This window comes from Schistocerca americana, chromosome 4 (genome assembly GCF_021461395.2).
Source record: "Schistocerca americana isolate TAMUIC-IGC-003095 chromosome 4, iqSchAmer2.1, whole genome shotgun sequence".
Classification (NCBI taxonomy): domain Eukaryota; kingdom Metazoa; phylum Arthropoda; class Insecta; order Orthoptera; family Acrididae; genus Schistocerca; species Schistocerca americana.
The window spans coordinates 114,984,029-115,007,179 of record NC_060122.1 but is presented as its reverse complement, the minus strand read 5'-3'; positions in this window follow the sequence as shown (position 1 = coordinate 115,007,179).

Sequence of the window (23,151 nt, the reverse complement as noted above, 5' to 3'; positions counted from 1 at the left end):
TGAACCTTTGCGTAACTAAAGTTACATACACATTACAACTTAGCTATAAGTAGAAACTTCGTGAATTGAAAGAAGTGTTATATTTGAAACTACAGCAATGGAAGTAGCTTGATCTGGTCATAACGTAAGTAACTTATTCATAACAAAACTGTAGGCCAATAATATCTGTATCTACGATTTGCCAAATTCTTTTAAATACAGAGATGTATTTTCACAATTGACTTTATAAGAATGCTTAAGAAGATTAAGACTATTGTAAAAATTTGTTTCCTTTCAAAGAGAGAAAATTCCAATGACTTTAATAATACAAATGTCAGACAGTAACCTTATGTAATACAAGTATCTGAAAGTTTCTCTGAACAGAGGAACAATAACCTTTTTGGCCAAGATGAGTACTACAAGCACACCACAAAATCGGTTTCATGAAGTACTCTGAAAAATTTATACGAACATTAGTGCAAGTTATTAGAAAGTAAATAATAAAATTAACAAATTTTATACAAACTGTTTATCACACTGTCAGTCTAACAGTATGAATACACACAAAAATTCATACAAAGAAATTTAAGTATCAAATGGAAAATTTAACTGCAGAAACTACAGCTTCTGTTACAGCTACTTCCTCAGTCAAGAGAGAGCAGTACACTGGGAGGAGTTAAGGAAGGAAGAGGAAGTCAATCCAATGCCACAATCAGAGTGGCCCATCTGTGGTAATGGTGAGGATACACAATGAACAAATGGTATCCAAAGATACCTTTGTGTGTATACATTAATACAATGACATTGAGGTACACATAGTCTCCCTAAAATTATTAAGTAATCATTGTCTTCAAAAAATACATGACAATGCTGTCTTCTGAAATTTGTTACAGATGGTTTTGGTCATTACCATCCTCATGTTTCTGAATAATTAATAAAACTGAAGGAAACTCTGTAACAATGAAATTTAATATGATATTAGAAGGGATTACACATTAAAATTTAAGCAATAACAGCCCTCAGTCACAAAATGAACTCTTTTTGACCTAGGTTTTGGCCACTACAAAGAGTCCCTTCATCAGAAATAAAACATTTAAACTGGCCTATAATGTAAGTACAAAGTTTTAGGAAAAATTTTGTTACGCGTAAGAACTGACTGGCAGTATAAAAAGAAAAGGCATAGTACTTACATGTCATGTATAAAGTAAGTGTCAAGCAATGAAGCTTTAATCACACAATTTTAAAATACAAAACATAGAAGGCAAACCACTATGGGCTACTCACATGTGTCGAGCTGTGGTAGCATCAGTGAGCAAGATTAAGTCTGATGCTACTGCAGCTCGTGTGAGCAGCCCATAGTGGCTTAATGAAATTAAGGAATATGACAATACAATTATGTTCAGTATTTCGTAAGTACATAACACTATGAAAAGACTGCAGTACATGAGTCAATGTTCATATCGAGTATCTAATCATTCAGAAGAATATGGACGATCACACTGAATAGCAAGTCAACAGAACATAACATGATAGCTCCATAATGTCACACAATTTCATTACTACTCTATGTAAGTGGGAGCAGTTCAATATGAATAGTCCACTAACACTACATAATACTGAGTCTGCATGTTGTTATTCCATATGCACAATAACTTAACACAAATATTCAAAGTTTAACAAAAAATTAGAGCAAAATGTGTTACACACAGCCCACAAACTGGTGAGCAAGGACTCTCACAGAGTGAGAAATGGGAAGGGCTCAGAAGTTCTTTTTTTTCCCCTTCACCTATCCATTATGTTCAGATTACACTGAAACAATTATTAATACAAATATATGCTCCAACCACTATGTCGTGTATTTAACTGAAAACTATCATACAATGATTAAAGAACAGGCGTTTTAACACCACATGACTACATTTTATACTTTATACAATAATGTATAAAATTTTGTACATTATACAATAAAGGTCGCAGATAATCAAGGCTGAAAGAGACAAAAGCATGAATGTTATCTATTTGTGTTTGGCCTTGTTAACTTTAAAGGCATATGATGAGATTAGAGGACAGGCAAAGAGTGTGCTAAAATCTAAATTAAACTGACACTGTAGTTCTCATGGGACAAAATGTATTGCAGCTCAAGCACATGCTTAAAATATTTTGAAAAGGTCTAATATAAACCACAGAAGAAACATCAGTCAAAGGAGCAGTAGTAGAGGTTTACTGTTTAGTGTCAAATTGCTGATTCCTTGAAGAATCAAACTCCCAAGTCTTTAAAATATTTTTGAATCAATCTGAAGTTTGTGGCTATTTTCATGTTAAAATATCCAACAGACATGTGAGCAAGGAAAAAAAATTAAATGTAGGTTCAAACCTTCCCTAAAATTTTGAAGTCACTAAATACATAACATGAAACACTGCATGAATGTAGGCTGGGTAAATTGCACATCATGAGCTACACCCCTACTGACTGTGCATGCCATAGTTCTAATCTTATCCTCATTGTGTGAGAAAAATACTTAGGGGATTACAGTAATTCCTAGTGTCATTTAAAGCTGGTTCTTGAAACTCTGTTTCTGGTCAGTTTCTTCAGTACCTCTGTGACATTCTAAGATTTACGTAAACTATTTTGAAAAAGTCTGCCGAGACTCCCCATAGATTAAACAAACCTCAGACCATGCCGACTACCATTAACTGGATAGATTCAGTATGCCCTGCTATTTGGTAAGTTCCCACACACTTTAACAATATTCTAAAGCAGGCCACACAACCTATTTGCAAGCAATCTCCTTTATAGAGTGACTGACTGAACTTCCCAGTATTCTACCAATAAACAGATGTCTACCACTTTTACCCACAACTGAGCCTACGTGATCTTTCCATGTCATGTCCCTATGAAGAGTTATACTCAGCTATTTGTATGAGGTGGCAGATCACAAGTTACCATCAAATATTTGGCATAAGACTGTATCCTAATGAGTAGACCATGAAGAATTGAATTACTCACTGAATTTAACAGGTATCTATGAAATTTTGAAATTCAAATTCCACTGCCCCTGGGAGCCATTACATAGACAACATGCAACTGGTCTAGTGTTTGGGCAAGAAACAAGTCTTGTCCTGGATCCGCATCTTTATTTACACTAATTATGCACCTGCTGTTGTGAATGGTTCAGAGTGCAAATTTGCTACATTCGCAGGTGACAAGCATTGTAACATCTTTCAAACAGTTGGCAGTAACACTTTTGATAAAGTCTTCAACTAGTTTGTTTCATCTCCCTTCCTGCTGAGTGACATTCAGTAACCAGCAGATAACAGTGTTGAGAACACAATGTTCCTCTGCACTTACATAGCCTGCGAACTACACAGACTCATGTTCATTACAGTTTTCGTATAAATAATGATCTCCCATATTGGAGACAATAAGTACAAATTCAGCCTTTTTTGCTTCTGTCAACTATCATATTCTGTGGAACTATCTACTGAGGGAACACTTGTTGCTCAGTGTATCCCCTTTTTTGATCTCTCTCTGGGGTCATGTAAAGAGTAAGTCAAAGAACCTCTTGTTGCAATTATTTAGCCAGCTGAGAATTGTTACCAGTGCATCAACACGTTTTGTCCTCTATTGTGTTTTGTTATCAAGGAAGAGTTACTACTTACACTTACCACTTAAGTGGTCTGTCCCTGCTGCAGGGATATGGTAAGTATGCTGCAAAAATGTTCAACCTCCTTCCATTGAGCTTAAAAACTTTATGAATCTCTTTTCAAAATTGAACTCCGGTTTCCCTTTAATTCCTCTTTCATCTCTTAAGTAATGTGTGAATACACAGTGTACCTAAGGAAAGATATAGCTAAGCAGTTTCACAATTGACAGATGTAAATACTCTTATTTCAGAGATCTGTGTAGCGTAATGTCCGTAGGTGGTGTTTTCTTAGCACCACCAAGTGGTCACCTGTAAGGCAGTACAAGATCAACACAACTGGTTGCCAGACAATCATTTTAGGTCTCTAGATTACGTGAGAAGTATGTGTTGAACAGTGAAGCGAAGACTCAACACTCCATGTGAATTAATTTTGAAATCAGTCAGGATTTTTTTAGACCTTTCACAAGTGAAGTTGTGAACACACAATTTATGTCAGATATACCTCAAAAGAATGAGGAAGAATTTAAAGCAAACATGAATAAAAGTACATAATTGTTATTTGATAGTGTAACTGGAGTTGAGTGACCTACATTTAATGAAAGCCGTGCATCCAGAAAAATCCTTCAGTCAGGATTTTAATTTTTTACTGGTAACTACTCCAATTTGAGTATCAATTAACATACAAACTGAGATTTAAAAAACTTTGTTGTATAATGCATACGGCTTAGAATTATGACTTGTCAATTTTATTATCTGGAGATAGCTTATTTATTAGAAACTAATTATCAAAATTTGAATTTGTCTTTACTAACAAAAAAAGAAATTTGAGAAAATCTATGTGCAGAACAGCTAATGATATTAGGTGATGGTCCAACCTGGAAACAACTGCATCTAGTTCTTGACAATCTCAGGTAGGAAACATTAAATTCTGTACCGTCATCATCTTTGATCAGTGATAACATTAAAAAAAGATGACCATGTAAAAAGCTATTGGTACATTAAAACTGGGCAGCCTCTTTCAAACTGCAACATTATTTTCATTCAGCACTACTGATACAGGCAGAATATTACTATGGAATTCCCAGATATACTGCCAACATCTGAAGCATGTACTCATTTCACAAAAGGACACAAGCTGGTATCAATTAACATGACAACATGCTGTAATTTAAAATTATCCCATCAAAAATTCCAGTAAATGATTGTCAAGGAAGATAAAGTTCTTCATAATATGTGTATACATGAGAAATCAATACTGAAGAATAGAATCCGATTTCTTTATAAATCTAGTTAAAGTAAGCAAAGTTATTGAATACCTTAGTTTTCCATCTCAGAAGACTAGATAATTGTTTATTTTGTTTAACGAAGAACGTGTATTTTGACATACAAAAACCTTAGGATAAAGACTAAGCAGTTAGGGAGACAGACCACTTAGTTCCTACTATAGCTGCCTTATCATAAGGCTGTTCAATTGTTGGTTGGTTGAGGTTTAAGGGACCAAACAGCAAGGTCATCAGTCCCTTGCTTCAAATAGGGTCCATTCCACTAATGGGACATCTCAGGAAAGTCAGAATAATAAAAGGGAAAAGCTAAAAACGTAAAAGGGCAGTCATGTTGTCAATGGTAAAAACAAAATGAGGGAAGTCAGCAAGAGAACGAACCCAACACTATGCTGAAGCAGCATAGGCAAGACCACCTGTGACTTATAAGGTGCAACTGCTAGAATGTAGAAGTACGTATGGGAAAAGGAGACTAACCAATCCTTAAAAAAGGGTAAAAACAGAGTAAAAGGGGAAGAAAAGAGTATCTATGTCAGGGACGTGAATCGGGAATCTCCGAACATGGCTTACAGTGGGAGACACCCAAACACTCACCCCCCTGCCCCAACACCAGGGAGAGATTAGAACCTTACAACTGAGAATAAAAACCACTTTCCTGGAGGAAACCGAGAACCAGAGAGACCATCCAGGAATCGTCAGTCAACATGAAAGTGTGCGGGAGTCTGTACTTAACATGCAGAGCCAAAAGAAGGGGGCATTCAACCAAAATGTAGGCTACTGACTGGAAGGCTCCACAACCACAAAGTGAGGGTGGCTCATCACGCAAAAGAAAACCATGTGTCAGCCGGATATGGCCAATGCGGAGACAACACAGTGTGGTCAAGTCCTTTCGGGAGATGCGATAGGAAGAACGCCACGGGCCTGGCGTCACCTCAATCACATGAAGTTTATTAGACAGGGGAGTAGCCTCCCAAGAATTGGCCCATGACTGTGCGAAATGGGATTTGATGTGAAGCCATAAATCCGCTGCAGGAGGGGTTACAGAAAACGGGGGGGGGGGGGGGGTAGGTGACTGCTCCCCCAGCCAAACGATCAGTGAGCTCATTACCCGGGATACCCACATGGCCAGGGACCCGAAGGAAGGCAATGGAACAAGCAGCACGGTGAATATCAGCGAGATGGTCATGGATGGCAGATACCAAGGGGTGGTGCGAAAAACACCCGTCAATAGCAAGAAGGCCACTCATCGAGTCCGTACATAACAAAATGCGGTTGTGTTGGGACTGTTTAATAAAGGTAAGGGCCTGGGAAATTGCCATCAATTCCGCAGTAAACACCCCACATGTAGGTGGAGGGAGCGAGGAAGACAGGACAAAGAAGGAAGCTGAAAATCACGGCAAAGAGACGCAAGGCAGAGCCCGACCGGTAAACCCGCTCGTGGGCGACATCCACGGTCTGGGAACAGGATAGAATAGGAAGGATGAGTGGGAGAGGAACGGATAGCGAGTGCATAAGACACCAGAAGCTGGGACCACCGAACAGAAAGGGGGGGGGGGATGCCAGCTTCAACCAGGAGACTATTAACAGGGCTGGTAGGGAAGGCACCGGTGGCCAAACGGACACCACGATGGTGGACTGGATCCAGCATATGCAGCTGAACCATAAACTTGACAAACATAGTCTAAGCGAGACAGAACTACAGCACAATAAAGACGGAGGAGGAGGGAACGGTCCGCACCCCAAGGGGAGTGGGCAAGGAAGCGAAGGACATTGAGTTTACAGAAACATCATACCTTCAGGAGTCTGATATGGGGCAGCCAAGTGAGCTTGTTGTCCAAAAGAAGACCCAGGAAACGAAACTGTGGGACCACAGGCAATCGTCGTGCAGCGAGATAGAGCTCTGGATCAGGGTGGATCGTAGTACGGCGACAGAAGTGGACCACTCGCGATTTTAAAGGAGAGAATTGAAACCCATGTGAGAGGGTCCATGCAGAGGCATGCCGTATACCCACCTGGAGCTGCCGTTCTGCAGATGGCATCGAGGAGGAACTAACCCAAATGCAGAAATCATCCACATACAGGGCAGGGGCGACCAAGGGACCGACAGAGGCCTGAAGTCCATCGACAGAAATGAGGAAAAGAAGGACACTCAAGACAGAACCCTGTGGGATGCCCGTCTCCTGGGTCCATGGAGAACTAAAAGCAGTACCAACTCGAACTCTGAATGACCGATGGATCAGGAACTGGCGGATAAAAATCGGGAATGGGCCCCGAAGACCCCACTGATGAACGGTAAGATGTGATGGCGCCAGGCCGTGTCATAGGCCTTGCGAAGGTCAAAAAACACTGCAACCAAATGGCGGCGCTGGGAAAAAGCCTGCCGAACTGCGGATTCCAAGCAAAGTAAATGATCGATTGGAGACCGCCCCTCTCGAAAGCCAAACTGGTAAGGGGACAATAGATCCCGAGATTCGAGGACCCAATTGAGCCGACGGGCTACCATCCATTCAAGTAACTTACAAACAACATTGGTCAAACTAATTGGCCGATAGCTGTCAACAGATAGGGGGTTCTTACCACACTTAAGGACAGGAACCACAATGCTATCCCTCCACTGAGAAGGGAAGTCGCCCTGGAGCCAGATACAGTTAAACACCCGAAGATGATGTTGCCGTTGTGGAGCACTGAGATGTTGAAGCAGTTGGTTATGAATGGAATCTGGGCCAGGGGCCGTATCATGAGAAGCAGATAGAGCAGAAAGAAATTCCCATTCAGTAAAAGGTTCGTTGTAAGATTCTGACTCACAAGGGGTGAAACATAAGGTGGAAGCTTCAGCCAGCTGTTTTTGATGAAGGAAAGCAGCTGGATAGGGGGCTGACGCTGACACCACTGCAAAATGGGTTGCAAGATGTTCTGCAAGAACTAATGGGTCCGTACAAATGCCATCTGGGAGATGAAGGCCTGGGAGGGTGGACTGCCGATGGCAACCTTGGAGAGAGCAAAGTGTAGCCCATACCCGTGACAGAGGGACAGTAGAACCAAGGGAAGAAACGAATCGTTCCCAACATATCCGCTTGCTCTGTCTGATTAAATAACGGGCTTTAGCGCGAAGGCGTTTAAAGGTAGTAAGGCTGGCTACGGATGGGTGCCTCTTGAAGTGTTGCAAAGCTCGACGGCGATCACGGATGGCAATGGCAATGGCCGCACTCCACCACGGGACTTGCCGACGATGAAACGGTCCAGATGAGCGCGGGACAGCAAGGCTAGCAGCACGAACAATCGCGTCAGACATGTCACGTAGGACGTCATCAATACAACCCGACAAAGAGTGAGAAAAACAACCTGTGCAGTGTACAGAGGCCAATCGGCACGTTGGAAAGACCAACGAGGTAACCTGTCCATCGGGGAGCGGGAAGGGAGCGTGATAATCAACGGGAAATGGTCACTATCACAAAGGTCGTCGTGTGGCGACCAGTGTAATGAAGGGAGGAGAGAGGGAGAAGAAAGAGAAAGATCAATGGCAGAAAAGGTACCATGACCGGCACTGAAATGAGTAGGGGAGCCATCATTAAGAAGGCTCAAGTCGTGGTCTGCAATAAATTGGTCTATAAGAAGACCTCGTCTAGATGGAAAGGCACTGCCCCACAAGGGATGATGAGCATTAAAATCCTCGAGGAGGAGGAAGTTGCTGAAGAAGGGCAGTTAAGGCAGCAGGTGTAAGAGTCCTGTCAGGAGGGAGATAAAGATTGCAAACTGTGACTGCAGAGTCTAAGTGGACCCTAACAGCAACTGCTTCCAATGTAGTTTGAAGAGGAATCCACGTGCTAGCAATGTCTGTACAGACCAACGTACTAACGCCACCAGAAGCCCACAGGGGTCTTGCGGCAGAGAAGAGGAGTTTTCCTTTCTACTTTCCGAGTAGGGTCCTTATCAAGCTTCCTGTACGTTGTCTCACTCAGAGTTGCTAAACTCCTCTTCTCTGCCAAAGAAGTTGTGAAAAGATTGAGACCTCACAGTTCTGTTCCACCGACGTTATATTGTCTTCCAAAGATCCATAAGGATAATGTGCCCTTACGCCCCATAGTGAGCAATGTCTGTGCTCCGACTTATGATTTGTCTAGTCATCTGGCTTCGCTACTGAGACCTTTTGTTGGCAAATGTACGCACCATATTCGCAACTCTGCGGACTTCATCAATAGAGTGAGAACACTACAGCTGAAGGATTCGGACTTGTTAGTAAGTTTCGATGTCGTTTCACTCTTCACGAGGGTCCCTCTTTTGGATTCATTGTCACTTATCGGCAATACGTTTACGGCCGATATAACGGCGCTGTTTCACCATGCCCTGTCCTCTACTTACTTTCTATTTAATAATGAATATTTTGAGCAACTTGACGGTGTTGCCATGGGTAGTCCTGTCCCCTCTGGTAGCAAACTTTTATATGGAATACTGAGGAGAGGGCTCTAGATTCGGCGATGTTTAAACCAACTGTCTTCTGGCAGTACGTGGACGATACTTTCTTAGTGTGCCCTCACGGTGAAGAAGAGCTTTCACGGTTTTTACAACATCTGAATTCCATCCACACAAACATTCATTTTACGATGGAAGTTGAAAAGGATGGTTGCCTATCATTTCTGGACGTCATGGTTAATCGCAGTGTGCACGGGTCATTGGGGCATTCTGTCTATCGAAAACCCACGCATACGGACCTGTACCTGCAGGCGTCAAGCTGTCGTCACCCGTCACAAACTATGGGCGTCCTTCGAACGTTGGTGCATAGGGCACATGTCGTGTCTGATAAAGACAGCCTTGCAGGCGAATTAGAGCACTTGAAATCTGTATTTCAACATAATGGATATTCTGCACATCAGGTCAGTTCTGCTTTAAGGATGAAAAAACGCGACCACCCACAAGATCAAGAGGATAAGGAGATGTTTAAGTCCAGAGCATTTCTCCCATATGTCGGGAACATTTCATCGAAAGTAGGCAGAATTTTAAAGAAACATCGTGTGAAAGCAATCTTCCGGCCACCTACAAAGACTCGTGCTCTTCTGGGCTCAGCCAAAGATGATCTGGGATTACGGAAGGTTGGAATTTATAAAGTACCTTGACAGTGTGGGAAAGCCTACATTGGTCAGACCACGCGCACAGTACACGACCACTGCGTTGAACATGAGCGCCACACTCGCCTTTTACAGCCCAGTAAGTCGGCCATAGCCGAACATTGTATTTCCACAGGATATACTATGGATTATTCGGCCACGAAAATCTTGGCCCCATCGAGATCCTTTTGGGATTCAGTTGTTACAGAATCCGTGGAAATACGTTTGGCGGAAAATCTCATTAATCGTGATGGCGGCTTTCTATTGAATAAGGCCTGGGACCCGTCGATTTCTTTATCAACCAAAAGAAAACTTTTTATGGCTTCTGACATGTCGAGCGACAAGTAATTTTAATTTTAATATTGAAATTTTGCATTTTATTGATTTGGACACGTCTGCGTGCATGTTTTACTTGTTTCACGCATTCGTTTGCGGTCCATAGATGCAGTAATATTGTAGAGGGCCTTGGAATCGACAGGTGGCGCGCATGCCACGGTAACTTCCGCATGCGCGTCTTGCGGCACTTTAACGTATAAATAGAGTGACTTGCACTAGCAATCTCCAGTGTCACACTCGCCTGAAGATGGCTGTAAGGATGTCAGCCGAAATATCGTGGAAAGAAGTCGATGAGATCCGGCTGCAATCCCGAAATCTTGTGGAATATTCGATACGCCGGGAAAACTTCAAGAGTCACAACAAATTAAATGAAATTAATTCACATTTTTCTCAGAATTTTTATTCGGTAAGGTTTCAGGTTATCTGCCTACTGCAAATACAATGACAGGGTGACTACTGCAAATAATTTCTATGCACTTGTGGCACATTTTATAAATAATGAGACTGGTCAATAGAAGGATCCAATCTTACTTGTCCACTCTGACAGGTGTCTTCACTCTTCAGTATTGTTCCCAGAATTGATGAGCATCCGTTGGTTTGGAGCAGAGCAAAGAGTTTCAACCGAAGGTTTTGTGAATTGTTGCAATCTTGGCTGCCTATTTCTAAGCCTGCATTATCGGATGTTTAGTTTGTCTCCCCTTGATTGGACAGGGGAGCCCTGCTCAGAGGAAGCAGCTACTCAGAGCCCAGTACTTGTGGACTGTACACAAGGGTCTTTTAGTCTAGGGAATAGTTTGAGGTCCTTGAAAACTCACCAGTCAATATGTAGATTGTCAAATCAGACCACATCCAGAGTAGGATAATTTAAACTGCCAAAATTCAACCAGTGAATTCTCTATGTTTTCTTATGTGAGTTTCCAAATTTACTGCCCTCAAGAAATTTGTCACTCAAATTATTCTTGGGATTGAGAGGTGACAAACCCACAGCAGACAGCTCCACAATATTTCATGAAGCATGGAACATTTACCACGAAGACAACGGACACCATAGGAGGACTAAAATATTTAGTCCATTGAGATTGAAACAGTCTTGCTGAACATAGTATGAAGGCTTTCATGACCGGATGACATGTCTTCTGGTAAACCTTCCAGGATGTAAGGTCGTGGTCCATGAAACTATTCAGCTCCTAACGTTTCGTCCAGAGCTGCGCTGGACATCTTCAGAGGGGTGTTTCTCCTCCGTTGAGTCGGCAAGACTCACCGGAGGAGAAACACCCCTCTGGAGATGTCCAGCGCAGCTCTGGACGAAACGTTAGGAGCTGAATAGTTTCATGGACCACGACCTTACATCCCGGAAGGTTTACCAGAAGATAAGTCTTGCTGAAGTTATTTTGACATAAGTAGCAGGCCTAGGTGGAAAGTTAGTTATTGGATGTTTTTTACCAGCCAACTGATTTCGCAGATGTAGTCTTAGAATCACTGACAGAAGACTATGCTCATTAGCATGGAAATACTCAAATCATCTTGCATTAGCTGGAGGTGACTTTTGCCCACTGAGTACAGACTGGGGCATCTATGGATTCACTGTAGCAATTAAGGGTAAGCCAGCTTGTACACACACACACACACACACACACACACACACACACACACACACACACACAGTTTTCCCAATACACCAAAGTCTGGCTATGGTGTAACTCACTGGCCCACATGGGACTAAACAGGTGGGCAGTGCATGCTGGTCAACTTAACTTGACACGACACACATTTCTGACCTTTCTCATCATAGACCATGTGGATCGAGTTTATGTTACTTCCCATAAATGCATATGTGAAGTTTTTCACATTCACTCATTTCATGGCACGCATCCTTTCATTTGGTAGTTCTTTTTCAACCATCTGCAAAAGTCAATACTCCACAGGTTGTGATGAAAACTGAACTTTTAGAGACATGCCTTTGTCTTGCACACTTCACACAGTTGGTCCATGTTTGTCACTGGAGTGCATACCATTGAGAACTGGTGATAGAATATACCCACAGGGCAGTGTGCCTGTATGGATGTACATTTATCAATGTTTTTACCAATTTATAAGGTATGGAAAAATGTCACAGATGAAAATGACTTGGTCATGGGACAGGCTTTGTGACAGGAAATGACATCGTGCATGAGCACACCAATAAAGGCTGTTCACTGCCTGCTTATCACTATATTTTTGGACAAAACACACACACACACACACACACACACACACACACACACACACACACACACACACACACACACACACACACACACACACACACACACACACACACTTTACTTGCGAACTGTCTAGTGTTATTTTTTGTACTTTGTCATTTTCATTGTGTGCTTTCCCCTTGTACAAGGACTTGACTAAGCTAGGATGACTTTAGGAGAGCTGCAAAAGACTACAACCTGCTTGCACACAACCAGAGGGTGGAGGGGAGCTACAATCATATCCTGAACACATGGACACTGAGCAGCCACAGACAACCAAGGAAAAATTTGATGTCCAAAGCCCCGCCACATTGACACCACCTACAATTGGAGCACCCATAAGCACTGAATGGGTGTTTGTCAGGCTACCTCCCTTTTGGACCTGTGACCCTGTAATGTGGTTCACCCAAGTGGATGCAGTCTTCATGAGCAACCATGTAACCTATGACCTGAAGAGCTGATCCAGTGGATCTCATCATTCGGGGAACAATGGGTGCACCTACTGCTGGGGTAAGAGGAATGCTGCAGCCCTGCCAGTGTCTCCAATGAGCCAAGTACGCACAGTCCCAACTTACTGTCACACTCTGCCAGCTGCTGGCCCACTCCCACATGCCACCACAGCATATGCTATTCTGCCACTGCTATTGCCGGTGCAGTTGGTCCTGAGATTGGTGCAGATGCAGCAGCTCCTGGTCACCCCATAGCTGCTGCAGGTGCTGCTACTGCAGCTCCACCCACCTTTTCAGTGAGCAATGACTGTTTCACTGTCTCATCGATAGCCCGCAAGATCGATTCAGAATAGAGGGACGGTCTGAAGATGTAAACGGGAAAAGAAAATGAATTATCAGCTTCAGATAGCTCTCTAACAAAGAAGAGACGATGTGGGATACAGCGCCAGGTGTCTGGCAGCTGCTCAACCTCTGCAGAGTGACTGGAGCAGCTTCTCCCTTGCCAGCTGTTTACTTCTACTCTCTGAGGAGGGGGGGGGGGGGGGGGGGGCGATCTGTGTGGTGCCGCACCACAGAAATGCATCAATAGTGCAACTGTGGCCCAGCCGACAAGTCAAGGGTGCCGGCATTTCCACGATCCATGTGTGCAACCTTCCCATTAAGCCAAACTTTGATTTTGGCAATGATGCATCATGCACTGGCTCACAAAGCATGTGGTGGCGTCGCAACTAGTGTGCGATCGCCCATTTGTCTATTAAAAGCTTTACTTCAGAATGCATGTGGGCTGCAATGTAAGCCGGTAGAGTATTATACCGTCAGTAATGGACGAGTTGTGTCCTGCAGACTGACGTCACGATCATGTGTTGCAGCTGTGCGTGTGAAATCAGTGGGGTAGCGCTGGCAGACCACTTACATTATACGAAGCTAAAAATATTAATAACTAATAAAGGAAAAACCTGAGGAACGTCATATTTGATGTATATCCTTCTGTTGTGAAAACAAACAAGATGTCAAAGTCTGACATCAAAAATAGTTTTATTTTGGAAATTAGTAAAATTCCAAAAAAACAGTGATTTTCTGACAGTCAAGAATTTAAATAAATACAGTGATATAGTTCACCTTCAGTGACTATGTACGATGAGCTGGTAACACTTTCAGTGTTCATATATAAATTTGGAAAGTTTTTAGTTTCAGAAAACCTAACTTTTCTATAATAATAATTTCAAGAATTCTAAGTCAATATGTGTATTGTGTGTTAGGTTGCGTGTGAATGAGAATGCGTGCGTGAGAGTATGTGGGACGTTCGGCATTATTAAAAAAATCATTCATGTAATTCTCTACAGGAACTGGCAAGTGTTCCAACTGTAACGTGGGAACGAATCCAGTAGTGGTTCCCGTACTAGTGAATGTCGGATGTCCAAGTATGTATGCTTATGTGAAGGGAAAGCAAAACATTCGCGACTACGTAATAAATTTCCAGATGTAAAGCTTAAATTTCATTGTTTTTTTATTTAATTAGAGAGTTTTATGTTAATTTGAGACATCAATGAGCCTAGAGAAGTGGTTGGTGCTTGCTAGATTTTGGCGCGAGCTGCGCCCTAGAAGTGAGTTCTCATTGGTCGTAAGTGCTGACAGCCAATGAGAAGCGAGACGGTTGGCCGCCTAGCGAGGAGATATAGTTTTGAGTAGTGGGAGAGTGAGAAAGAGTCGCGAGATAGCTTTGATTGGAGGCGGTTATGCTGGATGTTACTTTTCGCATTATGTGTAAGATGAAGTCTTGGGATGACTTCCGCGTTGTGGTCCAGTGTTAATGGTAGGTATCTGGTAGTTACCAGAAACTGTTTATGAAAACTTTAGAGTGTTCTGACAATTCGTTGCGACGAAAATCGCGAGTGAACTTTGAATTATATAGTGTGGCGGTACTGAGTATATTCTTACTGAGTATTTAATGGCGAGCATAAACTTTAACTAAAGACAACCACTGAATATCGTGTGCAGAAGTAATTGGTCGATCATTGACTGTGTTACAAGTAATTGGTTTCGGAATTTGGGAAGGTAAAAGTTCTGGCTGTTTTAGGTATGGTGATAACTGTGAGCAGAAACTTTAGTAATTTTCGTAAATGTGTGCTGATGAACTTGTTTAACGGCAATAAAGATCTATTTAAGGTTTAAATTTGAACTTCATGTTTAAAGTACGAGTGACATCCCTTTTCCGAATCATTTCTCAAAGTACACAGGAAATTTTCAGAAAATTTGACTTATAGCGGCCTCCGGCGTGTAGCTATGAGGTTACAGTTTCCTCAACACTGCTTTTCTGTGATCTCGTAAGTAGCTGCAGTCATGAGTTTTACGTGCGAAGATCTACCGCTGTAAAGAGGTAGGTGAACAAAAATTATAAACGAAATTGCATTGCAGCAGCAACGTATAATCCGTCGCAATTGGTGCATTGCACGCACGCACGTAAAAATCCGTCGCAGGATACTCGCCCTCGAACGCCTTCACGTCCCGTGAGAGGACGCCTTTCCTCCAGCTCGAGGGATCGCCATTCTCTCTCTCTCTTTCCGCGGAAATTACCACCAGTCGCGTGCCAAAGAAAGAGATACGACGCCAACGATGTACTGTAGATACATACAACGATACGCACCTTACAAACCCCAACGGAGGGCATTTAGTGTCACGGTAGGCATTGCTCATAATATTCTACGTGTTTAAGACGCGAAGTTTTTGTGACTGTGTAAGTAATGAAAAGCGTACCTGTACCGGCCTTGAAAAACCCGCCAGTGCGAACGTCAGTTTCTGCGGTCACCGAGGAATGGCGCCAGCGTAACAATATAAGCAAATTAGGCGCCGCACCGGGAAGACTACACGGGACCAGCGCCCTATCCTGCGCTGGCATTAAGGTCGCCGACGACAGCGCTCGTAGGCCAGTTCGCCAGTGCAGATCGTCTCTTCAGTTCGGCAGCTCGGCTGCCGGCGTCGTAATTAGTTACGTCTGTGAGAACCAGCACAGCTGAAAAGGTAGTTCACTGCTGAGTTGACAAAGCATGTTATTTAGTGACTGGAAATGATTATCACAAGCTGCGACATGGTCGAAAACTGAACAGTGACCCGCATATAGAATAAATTTCCTTTACTTCACGTCTATGCTTATTACACTCTACATGACTGCTTCTCAAAAAAACAAGCAAATGTGTTTAGCTATTCAATTACAGCACTGTCTGCTGATATTCTGTAGTGTGGCCAGCTGACCTGGTCTGTCTCCTTCTTCCTAATGTACAAATTACTGCTATGACCTCCCGAGAAGTAACAGCACGATCTTAATAATGCAACAATCTATTTTTGGCAAGAAAAACACGGTGGTGATTACACAGATGATATACTCGCTGACACTGTGGACACTATCCACAACGACACACGATAAATCGTTAAAAAAGGTATAAGATTTCCATGATGGTCATTGAAAGTCTAAAAACTGCCTGTGTGTAAGGCAATTCTTCGTTCATTTTCATTTCTTATCCGATGTTGCCCTGGGTTTCTTGTAAATATCGAACACGGAAATGACCAACACTCTTATCTTCAAGACAATAGTGGCAACAGTATTCTGCGAGTTGATGTTACGAGTTGTTTAAACAGCTTCACGAGACCTTGCCTGCCTTAGATATTTGAACTGACTTATCTGGCAACCTTCCGATCTTGGAAACTGACCTGCGGCCGGGAGAGCGGTGTGATGACCACATGCCCCTCCATATCCGCATCCAGTGACGCCTATGGGCAGAGGATGACACGGCGGCCGGTCGGTAACCGTTGGGCCTCCATGGCCTGTTCGGGAGGAGTTTAGTTTAGTTAGCAACTTATAGGGCAAGGCTTGGGAAGTGATTTTAGATGCGGTCCGTATACTTATGAAAATTTGTATCGAGACTGTAACGGGACATCCTCCTCTAGTATCACTTCTCCTCAGCAGTAGTTTTCGATAACAGCATTATTTTTCGAATTTTGGACAGGTCAGTATTATCACAGCTGCTTTTTTTGAAAACTTTCACATAATTTTATACACAGTACGTTATATTTCAAACTAAAATTTATGAACAGGAACTGCTTTAATATGGACGTCATAATCGATGAGTACTAGTTCTGAATGTACATTTAAAATTACTTTTCTTTAGAAACATTTGAAATTACGAATTATTTGCCATACTTAAAATTTCGACTTAATTACGCAGTCTAATACTGTTTACTACGTTTATTTCAGGATTCATGTATGTGATAATAATCGAATGTAATAGAAATTCATTTGTCAAGAAAAACTGTAAATCCTCTGGAATATTGTTATTTCCGCTGAGTGAGACAATAGTAAGCATGCCTTTGATGTGATCCCACGTATTTTGTATTTTGTGTGAACAATGTAATTTCGGCTTTGTTAATGTGAAAAATTAAAACACTGTATGATATACTGAAATATGACAAAATATATTAACGCAACAACAAAAATTCTGCAACAACAATCTTCAAATTTATGTAGTTCAATTCAACCATGAGAACCTAAATTGTTAGAGCCAGTTCTTCTTGTCTAGGGGCTGACTCTTGAAGCTGAAATTCTAACTCTATGTGAAAAGATAAGTGAACTAGCAAGTTAATTCTAATCTTCACTCCTCTCAAATCTTCATAAAAGACTAAGTAGACAATAGCTGCAAGTTGGAAGGAGGGGATAGATTACAAGATCCAGAGGAAAAACCTCATATTCCTTACTAATTTTTTATTTTAATTTTCAATCACGAAACGATATGAAATAGAATAGGTAGCCATATTTGTAATCCAAAATCGAGGGAAAAGTTCCTATTCCTTACAAAATTCTTATTTCAATTTTTACTATCAAACTAATATGAAATACAACAGTTAGGCGTATTTGTATTGAAAAAAAACAGCAAAACTCATATTCTTCACTATTATTTATTTTATTTTCATTCAAAAAGAAAGGAAACACAATAAAGGCATATTTGTGTAAAAACTCAGTGGCAGAAATTACATCTGCGATCTCGAGCGATACTTGTTCAAAAAAATTCATTTTTGAAATTGAAATGTCACAAATGTATGCAGAGCCAAACATAGTTACCGGATATGTGTGTATTTTTTTGCAATTTTCATATTTTTCTGGAACACGTTTTCTCCTAAATTCTTCAGCGGATGCAGTTTTATATGTTTGTAAGGAAATCTCTTCCTCCAGCTGTGTTCTATCGATCTGTAATAAAGCTTTGAAAGGCAGAACAACTTCGCAGCCACATCCGTCCTTTCTGCGGCTGGAGAAACTTCAAAAGACGACTTTAAGAAACGCCACAGCTTCTCTATCTCTGAAACGTTTTGTAATCTTATCTTGCTTCAAATTCCTTCGTAAGATATGACATACGATTTGAGAATACTGGCATGTCTATTTCGGAATTATTTTTATATTCTTAAATTGTTGGAAAGTGAAATAATTCTTGACTCGCAATGCCTTTTTCAAACCTACTCATTTTATGACTGAAGGAAGACGCATTTCGTATGAAATCACATCTTAATTTCCACTTCCTTGTAGCTCTGTACCGAGCGCAGTTATATGTTTTAAAATGTCTTTCAAAAAAGCCACAGCTAGTGTACTGCTTTCGTTTGCTAGGAACTAAAAAAGATTTCTTGCTTCTAGTGAATCGAAGTTTCCTATGAAGGATGTTACTTCTTGTTTTATTTGCCAAAAACATTCAATCACTTGACCTTTACTTAGACAACTAACATTGACGTACTGCACTGCGCCGAATCATACTCAGAGAGACCTCAAAAAATTAATCAAGTTGACCAACCTGTCCATTACTTCTCTCAGAGTAACACTAAGTTTTCCGTGAAGTTCTGCGTGGCGAAAAATGCAGTGATAGGATAGCAACCCAGCATTCTTATCTTTCATTATCTTTTCTAGTCCTTATTTTGTTTCGATAATCGCTGGGTCCCGTCAGTTGAAACAGACATCATTTTATCATAACTAATGTTTGATTTTGTCATGAAGTCATTAAAAGTCAATGAAATACCTTGAAGTGTAGCAACAGCATCTTTTTTTTTCTTTAAAAAGTGCCACGAACAGTTCCACCATACACTTTTTTTACTATATCACGGCCGGCCGGAGTGGCCGTGCGGTTCTAGGCGAATCAGTCTGGAAGCGCCAGACCGCTACGGTCGCAGGTTCGAATCCTGCCTCGGGCATGGATGTGTGTGATGTTCTTAGGTTAGTTAGGTTTAAGTAGTTCTAAGTTCTAGGGGACTGATGACCTCAGCAGTTGAGTCCCATAGTGCTCAGAGCCATTTGAACCATTTTACTATCTCACGTCTGAAAATGGCTTCTGGTGTATTAAGTGTCCAACACATATACATCGCTGTTTCTTCAGATTTTTCTTGCTCGTTCATAAAGCGAACTAGGAAGGCTGTGCTTCTTTTATAAAAAGCGAGATACGCGTGGAGTATTTCTTAACGAACTTCATTTCAGAGGGGAAAATTTTTGTGAGACTGGTGATGAGACGTTTCATAGCGTCGCTTTAAATTGGCACTTCTAACAGGAGCGACAGCTCTATTGCATATGAGGCAATCTGGAAGATCTCCAGGCCTATCAGATAGCGTAAAACAACATTGTTCAGTCTACTCAGTCAAAGCTTCCTATTTTCACTATCAAACGCTTTTTAGGATTCGTATCGATGCAAACGAAACGTTATAATCCTCGATAATAACGAAACGCTCAGAACAACTACTGACGAAATGGTGATAAAATTTCTATACTTCATTTAGAATTGTTCTTTGTTTAAAAAAAAAAAAATACCGGCGTCTCTAAGCACTATGGGACTTAACATCTGAGGTCATCAGTCCCCTAGACTTAGAACTACTTAAACCTAACTAACCTAAGGCCATCACACACATCCATGCCCGAGGCAGGATTCGAACCTGCGACCGTGACCCCTTGATGCCTCGGAACGTATCCTACCAGCCGATTCCTCCTCCTAGTCAAGTTGTGCCACAAATTCCTCTTCTCCCCAGTTCTATTCAGTGCCTCCTCATTAGTTACGTGATCTACCCATCTAATCTTCAGCATTCTTATGTAGCGCCACATTTCAAAAGCTTCTGTTATCTTCCAATCTAAACTGTTTATTGTCTAAGTTTCACATCCATAACGGCTACACTCTAAAAAATGTTTTCAGAAAAGACTTCTCGATGTTAACAAATTTATCTTTTTCAGAAACGCTTTCTTTGCCATCGCCAGTCTACATTTTATATCCTCTCTACTTCACCATCCTCAGTTATTTTGCAGCCGAATAGCAAAACTCATCTACTATTTCAAGTGTCTAATTTCTTAATCTATTTCCCTCAGCATCATTTTATTTAATTCGAGTACATTCCATTATTCTCGTTTTGCTTTCTTTGATGTTCATCTTATACCATCCTTTCAAGACACTGTCCATTCTGTTCAACTGTTATTCCAAGTCCTTTGCTGCCCCTGACTGAATTACAATGTCATCGATAAACCGCAAGGTTTTTATTTCTTCTCCCTGGATGTTAATTCCTACTCCAAATTTTTCTTTGGTTTCCTTCACAGCTTGTTCAGTGTACACATTGAATAACATTGTGGATAGGCTACAACCCTGTCTCATTCCCTTCTCAACCACTGCTTCCCTTTCGTGCCTCTCGACTCTTAGACTGCCATCTGATTTCTGTACAAACTGTAAATAGCCTTTCGCTTCCTGTATTTGACCCATGCCAGCTTCAGAGTCTGAAATAGAGTATTCCAGTCCTTGTGCTATTCGTGGTAGCTTATCCGCATTCCTATTTCTTATTCATTATTGTACCTATTCCTGCATTATATTATTCCTACTTGATTTTGTATTTCTAACCCTGTATTCACCAGACCAGAAGTCCTGTTCCTCCTGTCACCGAACTTCACTAATTCCCACTGTATGTAAGTTTAACCTATCCATTTACCTTTTAAAATTTTCTAACCTACCTGTCCGATTTAGGGATCTGACATTCCACGCTCCGATCCGTAGAACGCCAGTTTTGTTTCTCCTGATAACACCGTCCTCCTGAGTAATCCTCGCCCGGAGATCCGAATGGGGGACTTTTTTACCTTCGGAATATTTTACCCAAGAGGACGCCATCATCATTTAATCATACAGTAAAGCTGTTCCAGGACCAACACAGCAACGCTGATTTGGTTGATGTTGCTCCTACAACTACTGAAAAGGCTGCTGCCCTTCTTCAGGGACCACACGTTTGTCTGGCCTCTCAACAAATACCCCTCCGTTGTGGTTGCACCTACGGTACGGCTATAAAGTTGTGTTCCAGCAGCCATTATTTCGTGTTCTTTCTGGAATGCCAGAACTAACATTGCGCCAGACTTTTGTCGATATATCGAATCTGCTAAAAATCAGGAGTTATTCGTACCAGGCACAGTCATGCAACTTTTGTCAGGAATATAGTTGACGTTGTTTCCTGCAGACGTTTGTTTCTTTTACCAGATCATAATATGATAAAAAAGCTGCGAGATAGATTTATTCTTAATTTAATCGTGTACTCTTTGCTTTATGAGTCACACCTCGACTGGCAAAACATGACTGTCACAGTGAAATGAACTTTTATTTACGCGGAAAGATGCATATTTTACGGCTCCGGTGATGTTGTTTCTATACTAGTAAACACTACTTTTAAGGATCTTTTATATTAGTGAAGGTCCATAAATTACGTGAGCTAAAAATGGGAGGAGGGGGAGCCTCCAGCAAAGTCTCAATAATTCTCATTTAAATCGAAAGGCGTAGTGAAAATGTGACGTCAAATTTTTAATTCGTAGAATATACAGTGAAGAGCCAAAGAAACTGGTACACCTGGCTAATATCGTGTAGGGCTCCCGCGAGAAATCAGAAGTGCAGCAATACAACGGCCATGGGCCCTATTAATGTCTGCTAGTACTGGAGGGAACTGACATCATTAATCCTGCACGGACGTCCATACATCAGTAAGATTACGAAGGGGTGAAGATCTCTTCTGAACAGCACGTTGCAAGGCATCCAAGATAAGCTCAATAATATTCATGTTCGGGGACTCTGTTGACCAGCAGAAGTGTTTAAACTCAGGAGAGTGTTCCAGGAGCCACACTGCAGCAGTTCTGGACGTGTGGGGCGTTGCATTGCCCTGCTCGAATTACCCAAGTCTGTCATAATGCACAATGAACATGAATGGATGCAGGTGGTCAGACAGGATGCTTATGTACGTGTCACCTGTCAGAGTCGCATGTAGACGTATCAGCGGCCCCATATCCCTCCACCTGCACACACCCCACACCACTACAGAGCCTCCACCATCATGGACCCTGCTGACATGAGTGGTCCACGGATTCATAAGTTATCTCCAAACCCGTGCACGTCCATCCGCTTGATATAATATGAAACGAGACTCGTCCGACCAGGCAACATGTCTCCAGTCATCAACAGTCCAACGTCGGTGCTGACGGACCCAAGCGAAGCTTACAGCTTTGTGTCGTGCAGTCATCAAGGGTACACGAGTGGGCCTTCGGCTCAGAAAGCCCATATCGGTGATGTTTCCTTGAATGGTTCGCACGCTAACAATTCTTGACGGCCCAACAATGAAATCTGTAGAAATTTGAGGAAGGGTTGCTGTTCTGTCACGTTGAAGGATTCTCTTCAGCAGTCGTTAGTCCTGTTCTTGCCGGATCTTTCTCTGGCCGCAGCGATATCGAAGATTCGATGTTTTACCAGATTCTGGTATTCGCGGTACAATCGTGCAAAGCTCGTAGTGGAAAATCCTCACTTCGTCGATACCTCAGAGATGGTGTGTCCCATCGTTCGTGCGCCGACTGTAACAGCACGTTCAGACAGGCTTAAATCCTGATAACCTGCCATTGTAGCAGCAGTAACCGATCTAACAACTGCGCCAGACACTTGTTGTTTTCTATAGGCGTTGACGACCGCAGTGCCGTATTCTGCCTGTGTACATATCTCTGTATTTAAATACACAGGCTTAAATCTTGATAATCTGCCATTGTAGCAGCAGTAACCAATCTAACAACTGCGCCAGACACTTGTTGTCTTCTATAGGCGTTG